General features: G+C 51.5%; 1 non-coding gene across 1 annotated transcript; it reads left to right on the top strand.

The window, feature by feature from the left end:
* The first annotated feature begins 711 nt into the window (after positions 1 to 711).
* LOC115803495 (U6atac minor spliceosomal RNA) lies at positions 712 to 837 on the top strand. The gene has a single exon (XR_004024238.1). It is a non-coding gene; the product is annotated as a U6atac minor spliceosomal RNA (small nuclear RNA).
* The last annotated feature ends 5,722 nt before the right edge of the window (positions 838 to 6,559 follow it).

Here is a 6,559-nt window from a genome sequence, read left to right on the forward strand (position 1 = left end):
CCTGCTCCAGCCTGACAAGCTGTGTGACCTTAATCCTCTGTGCCTCAGTAGGTGGTATCTCCCATCTACATGGGGTCTCCCCAATGCAGGGTCTGAGACAGAGGCTTAAGTGTGAGTAGCTTATTTGGGAACATGACCCGGGGAGCAGGACTGAGGGAGAGGAAGAGTGAAACACAGATAGAGGGTTGCTGACCTAGGTGTGTGAACTAGTTGGCCACCTCTATGGGTGACTGCTGTTCCATCCTGCAGGACCTTCTGAGAAGCTTTATGAAATGTACTTCAGAACCTTCCAGAAAAAAGGGGGATCACTTATACATTGGCTCCTATGGAGTTACCCCAATGATGTTAACTCCCTGCAGTCCTAGGTGGCTCTTGTGTCAATGCCAAGTGGGTCCCATGGGTGTCCCCGACACCAGGGTGTCAGGAGGCTTTAAGAGGCATGTGGAGGGACACTGTTGGCTGCACTTGTGTGACACTGGTTGAGCCCTGTGTAAAACTGGTTACCACAGTGGGGTACCAAACCAGAGGGGAGGCCGAGGGAATCTGAAGTGGTGCACGTGACATGCCCAGTACAGATGGGGTAATTGTAGAGCTCTCCTCATAGGACTGCTGGCCCTTAGCATGTGGCCATCAGCATGGTGGTGACTCTGATCCTGACATCTCCCCTGCCTAGTGGACACCTCAGAGGCCTGTCATGTCCAAAACAGAGCTGTGGTGCATGAAAGGAGAGAAGGCTAGCACTCCCCTTGACAAGGATGGAAGAGGCCCTCGGGCCTGACAACACGCATATGGTTAAGGCATTGCCATCTACTTCGTGGCCTCTAACCACTGTTTTTTAGAACTACCATATGACCCAGCAATCCCACTACTGGGCATATACCCATATATATGGAATCTAGAAAAATGGTATAGATGATCTTATTTGCAAAGTGGAAATAGAGATACAGACGTAGAGGACAAGCGTATGGATATCAAGGGGGAAAGGGTGGTGGTGGGATGAATTGGGAGATTGGGATTGACATATATACACTATGGATACTGTGTATAAAATAGATAACTAATGAGAACCTACTGTGTAGCACAGGGAACTCTACTCAATGCTCTGGTGTGACCTAAACAGGAAGGAAATCCAAAAAAGAGGGAATATATGCATACGTGTAGCTGACTCAGTTTGCTGTACAGTAGAAACTAACACAACATTGTAAAGCAGCGGTACTCCAATAAAAATGAAAACAAACCAAACCAAACCAAACCCAAACAAAACAGAGCTCTGATTCCCTGCCTCTCCCCCAGCCCAACCCTTCCTCCAGTCTTCCCCATTGTAGTTCAATAGCCTGGATCTATCTCTCTCCGCCACCCCTTACATCTAATCCATTATCAAACTCTAGCTTCGAAGTATACCCCAGTCTGACCTCCTCAGTAACTTCTGTCACAAAGCAACCAGCCCAGGCCAAGGCACCTTTGCCCACACACACCCGTCCCCTCCACGTTCCCCACCTCCGCCCCGGCCCACGACAGTGGCCTCCCAGCTGTCTCCAGCCTCTGCTCTTGCTTCCTGACAGTTTATTCTCCCACAGCAGACAGTGAAAATGTTACTCCCTGATTAAAGCAGCCCTCCAATAACTTCCCATTATCATTTTTCTAATAACAGCTTTATTGAGATATAATTCACATACCATATAATTCACCCATTTAAAGTACACAATTCAATAGGTTTTTTAGTATATTCACAGGACTGTGTGATCATTACTGTAATCAATGTTAGAACATTTTCATCACCGCGCCCCCACAAACCCCCCTCCTCCCACCCCTTGTATCCCTTAGCAGTCACTGACCCATTTCCTCCCAACTCTTCCAGCCTGGGCGAATCTACTTTAGAGACTAATCTACTTTTTAGTCTCTATGGATTTGCCTATTTTAGACATTTCACGTAAATCGTGGAATATGTGTCTTTGTGACCAATTGCCGTTTCCTGTTATTCTTAAAATTAGACCCAAACTTCGTGGTCCAGTGCCCACTGCAGGCTCCCCAGCTTGCTGCCTGCCTGTCGGGCCACGCCTCCAGCCTCACTCGCTCCCTCTGTGCTCCTTCACCCTCAGGACCCCGACCTTTGCTTTTCCCTGCATCCGTCCTGGATTCTTTCTTAGATCTGTGACGGAGCCAGTCCTTCTCCTGATTCAAGTGTCTGCCCGAATGTCACCTCCTCAGAGAGGATTTCCCTCTTTTCCATCCCACCCCCAATCTCTACCCCTTCCCCTGACTATCTGAAATTTATTTACTTGTTTACACACTTGTCTACTGGCTCTCAGCCCCTTTAGACCTCTGTAGGGTGGAGATTTTTGTCCTGTTCACGTTTGTATCCTTAGCACCTTGGGCGGTGCAGGGGTTTGGGCGAAGTTGGGGTTTGACATTTACTGCACAAAAGATTGGGTGATGCTTCTGGAAGTCCCGCTGAGGAGTTTCCACAATTCCTTCTACCACCTAAAGCAGGATGAGACACCTTGAAAGTTACAAGTTCTTCCCTAGATCTAATGAAAATCCACTGTGTTATAGTTTGCATTCATTTTCTTTTTCTGCTGGGTATCGTGGTCCTTACTCATAGACCACCCACCCCGTTCACCAGCTGAGCTCTCTTGCCTCAGGCTCTCCTCATAGATTCTCTTCCTGGAGTCCCTTGCTCCCCTAGGGAAGGGTACCCTAATTGTCAGCTGTGACGGTTACGGCTAGAACACAAATGAAACAACATGGCCTGGACCACACAGTCCTCAGCTATCCGTGTACCCTCACTGGCCAAGCTAAGTGCTCTGGGCTTCCACTCTGGACTTGGCCTTCTCCATCCCTTGCTTCTTTGGAGCCCTGACATTGCCTCCTTGCCTTCTCTTTAAAAATCTCAGCCTGGTGGGAAAACAGGCTTTTTCATACATTGCTGGTTGGAATGAATATGGCACAACCTCTACGTAAGACAGTTTGCAAGGTGTCTCTAAATTACAAATGTCCCAACCCTTGGACCCTGTGCACCTGTGCACATCTGGAAGGACAGATCCCGCACTGTCTGACAGCAAAAGATTAGAGACTGACCACCTAGTCCCATCAACAGAGGACTGGTTTAGAACAAGGAACACTTGGCAGCTGTAAGAGAAAATGGACAGCCCCCTATGTGTGGATATGGAACAATCCCCAGCACATAGTGTCAAGAAAAACCATGTTTATAGTAAACTATCTATAGAATAATAATGAGGAAAACCAAGAAAATATACTTACATAAAGAAATACTGGAAGGACATAAATTGTTTTTTTTTTTTTTTTTTACGTCGGGGATGGGAACTGTTAGGAAAAAATTAGGAGGAAGAGTTCTCACTGAGATTTTTATGTCGTTTTTGTATTTGAACCACGTGACTGTAATTACATATTTCAAATAAAATAACAAAATATATTGAAAGATCACAGTCCTATTTGGGGGGTTCTTGCCTTCTAAGGACTCTAAGATTTTTCTTTCAGGAAATTGAACGTGCTCAGTAGCCATGGCTGGGTACAGATAGTAACCCCCTGTGACGCTGGCTGTGACGCCTGGGGTGTGGCCTGTCAGCTCAGCAAGGACGGGCCTTGTTTTATTCATCAGGGTGTTCCCAACACCAGCACAATGGATCACACAGAGCAGGCACTCACTAAATATTCGTTGACCGAAATACAGATAAAAGCACGAATAGAAAGATTCCTAACTCAATAATGGAGCATTTCAATCACGGTGAAGGGTCCATATACTGATACAAAATTGTCAAAATGGGTGAATCTGAGCAAGGAGGAAAAGGACAATGCTGTTTAAGTCAGAAATGAGAAGGTGGCATTCCGGACATGGGCTGTAGCTCTCCCAGCCACAGATTTACTGGAATTTTCTTGACACATGGGGTCTGGACAACCACAATGAGTAAATGCCCGCGATAGTGTAAGAACAAAAATAAAGCAAAAATACATAAGTCAGTAGCCCAGTGTAGGCAGGATCACCTCATCACGGGCCTCCTGACCTAGGCCCGTCTTCTCAGGAGCTCAAAGTTCTTTCACGGGGCTTTGCCTCTGTACACCTGAGGGCAAACGGAATCAGCGGCGACTCCCAGCCAGAGCTCTATGCTTGCAGCCACATGGCACCGCTGCAAACCAGCCAAGCACAAGGCTGGAGTTCACAGTGGACTCCTGGCACTGGCCAGGGTGGCTGGCAACGGCCCTACCCCTCTAGGGGTGTCAGGTTATGCAGGAGCGAGGACCGAAGCTTGCCCAGTGCTCACCCAGCATGCATTGGGCACCCGATGGCTGCCACCCTGCGGTTGTCCTCGTCCTGAGGCAGAGGAGTGAGGACCGAATCTGTGGCTTTTGCTGGGTCCTCTCTCTCCCTCCTCCCCACATCTGACGCAGGGGTTTCTGCAGATGGGTAGCTCTGTTTCCTTTCAAGCCTCCTTTGCCAGATCGCCCTCCCTCTTCTTATCCTGGGTGGGGGAGTTGTCTCTGAGAGGGAGCTGGGCTTTTTCTGTAGACTGGAAGCCACCGAAGCCCTGAGCCTGAGGCCAGAAGGCCTCACAGGGAAAGTGTCGAATTGAAGCAATTTGCCTGGAGCTGGACCCGAGATAAGCCAGAACCCTGGGCTCTGTCACCGCCTGTACCTGTCAGACTGGGACCTTCCCGTCCCTCCATCTACCAAGCCTCTGGACCCAACTGAACCTCCCTCGGTTGGGACTTGGGCGGAGCACCTCGTGTGGCACCAGCCAGATGTCCCCCTGGGATTTGGGTGCAAGCCCAGCGGCCGGGGGCGACGCAGTGGGCAGGCTGCCAGCCATAGGCTGATCCTCTGGACCTCGCTCACTGGTCCTGGGGAAACGTCTCAGCAGGAAAGCCCCCACATTTTTTTGCTTCATTGCCTCAGAGTGAGTGGTGTTCCAAGGTGTCCCTTGAGCACATTTGGCCCAGAGGGCAACTGGATATCCGCCTAGGCTCTGTAGCAACCTGCCCTTTTCTAGGTGAGCCAGAGAACAGAGCCAGCCAGAGTCTAGCGTTGTGGGTTCAAGGCTGCCTTGACCAGCAGAGGCCCGGCCCTGCCAAGTCTCACTTCCCCCTCTTCCTTCCTGTCCATCCCACTCACCTCTCACACTCAACTCACCCTCTGCTTCAGGACCTCCCCTCTCTCCCCTCCCCCGGGGGGATGCCGAGCCCACCCTAAAGACGCCACCAGCTTCTTCCAGAAGTCAGTGGAGTGGAGCCGGGGAAGAGCTGAGAGGCCCTGTGGAGAGCATGTGTGGTCATCCCCAAAATGGCAGCCCCTGCCTTTGGCCTTTGGGGGAAGCCGGCAGGCCCCTCCCAGGTTTGGTCAGTCAGCCAGAGCGCTCCCTGTGGCAGGTCTGGGTCAAAGGACTAGTAAGACCCTCCTGTGTCACCCCCAGCAGCTGGACCCAGGCTGAGGAGCCCCTCCCAGGAGCCTCAGGCCTGGGGCCTCTCAGGTTCCCTCGGAGGGAGGGAGGGAGGGAGGGAGCTGCCACAGAGCCAGCTGCATCTGTGGGAAACCACACACCACAGCCTGCAGGTGCAAGGGGCCTGGGGGAAGGGGAGAGGATTAATTAACCATTTCTTGGAAGCAGGTCTTCTCCATTCCTTCCATTCCCAAACTGTGGCTTCCCTAAGACGCCAGGTACCACACTCGGTGGTGTGGAGTGGGTCCAGGGCCAAAGAAAAATCAAAGGACTTGTGACCCAGGGATGCAAGAGACAGGTCCCCACCCGAGAGGCCCTGAAGCCTGCAGAGAGAGGCCATCGTTGACTCTTGGCAGGCTTTGGAGGCCACTGAGAAACCTTGGGTGTCATGTCCCCTTTTCATGGCTGGTGACCGGTTCCCTGGGGCAATTCCACGTCATGGGACACTGCCTGGGGGGAGGTGGTCAGGAGCCTCCTCCTGGATGGCACTCACCCCTGCCCGGTCTGTCCACTGAGGACCCCTCAGAGGGCTGCCTCAGGGAGCAGTAGGCCTGGCCTTGGAGGAAGGACTGATGGCCAACAGGCCTGCTCCCACTCAGCCCGGGGCCTTGGGGTGGTAACCATTAGTGTCAAGTAAACTGTGGCTTGGACATTGCTCTGGGGTTTCCAGGGGCTGGAAGCCATTCAGGCGGAAAGCTTTCACACAGTCCCCGGAAAGGGCTCCTTTCTGCTAGACCTGCCCCCAGAGGTTAGTGTTGTTCTTACAGCTGCCCAGCTGCCCACCTGCCTGCCCAGGTTGGTCTGACTTCTCATCCTGCCCATCACCTGCCTGCCGTGGAGCACCCACCAAGAGTAGTCTTCTGGGCAGGAGGCCTGGAAAGTGCAGGACCCTGTGGAAAAGGGCAGCCTTGCCCTTGTTATAGCGCCCCCTTCTCATTCTTCCCAGTATAAGTCATAAATCATCCCCCTACTCTCCTGATCTTTCCTAAATGCGAGAAAGGTTACATTTTCTAGGAGGAACTGAGTTCATTCTGCATATGTCTGAGCACCCACTGTTTGTCAGGCTGTGCTAAAGCTTGGAATATAGAGACATGTCCTTGTCCTGG

Source organism: Delphinapterus leucas, chromosome 2, assembly GCF_059928025.1.
Source record: "Delphinapterus leucas isolate spDelLeu-1000000601 "Yukka" chromosome 2, BTC_Dleu_Yukka2, whole genome shotgun sequence".
Lineage (NCBI taxonomy): Eukaryota > Metazoa > Chordata > Mammalia > Artiodactyla > Monodontidae > Delphinapterus > Delphinapterus leucas.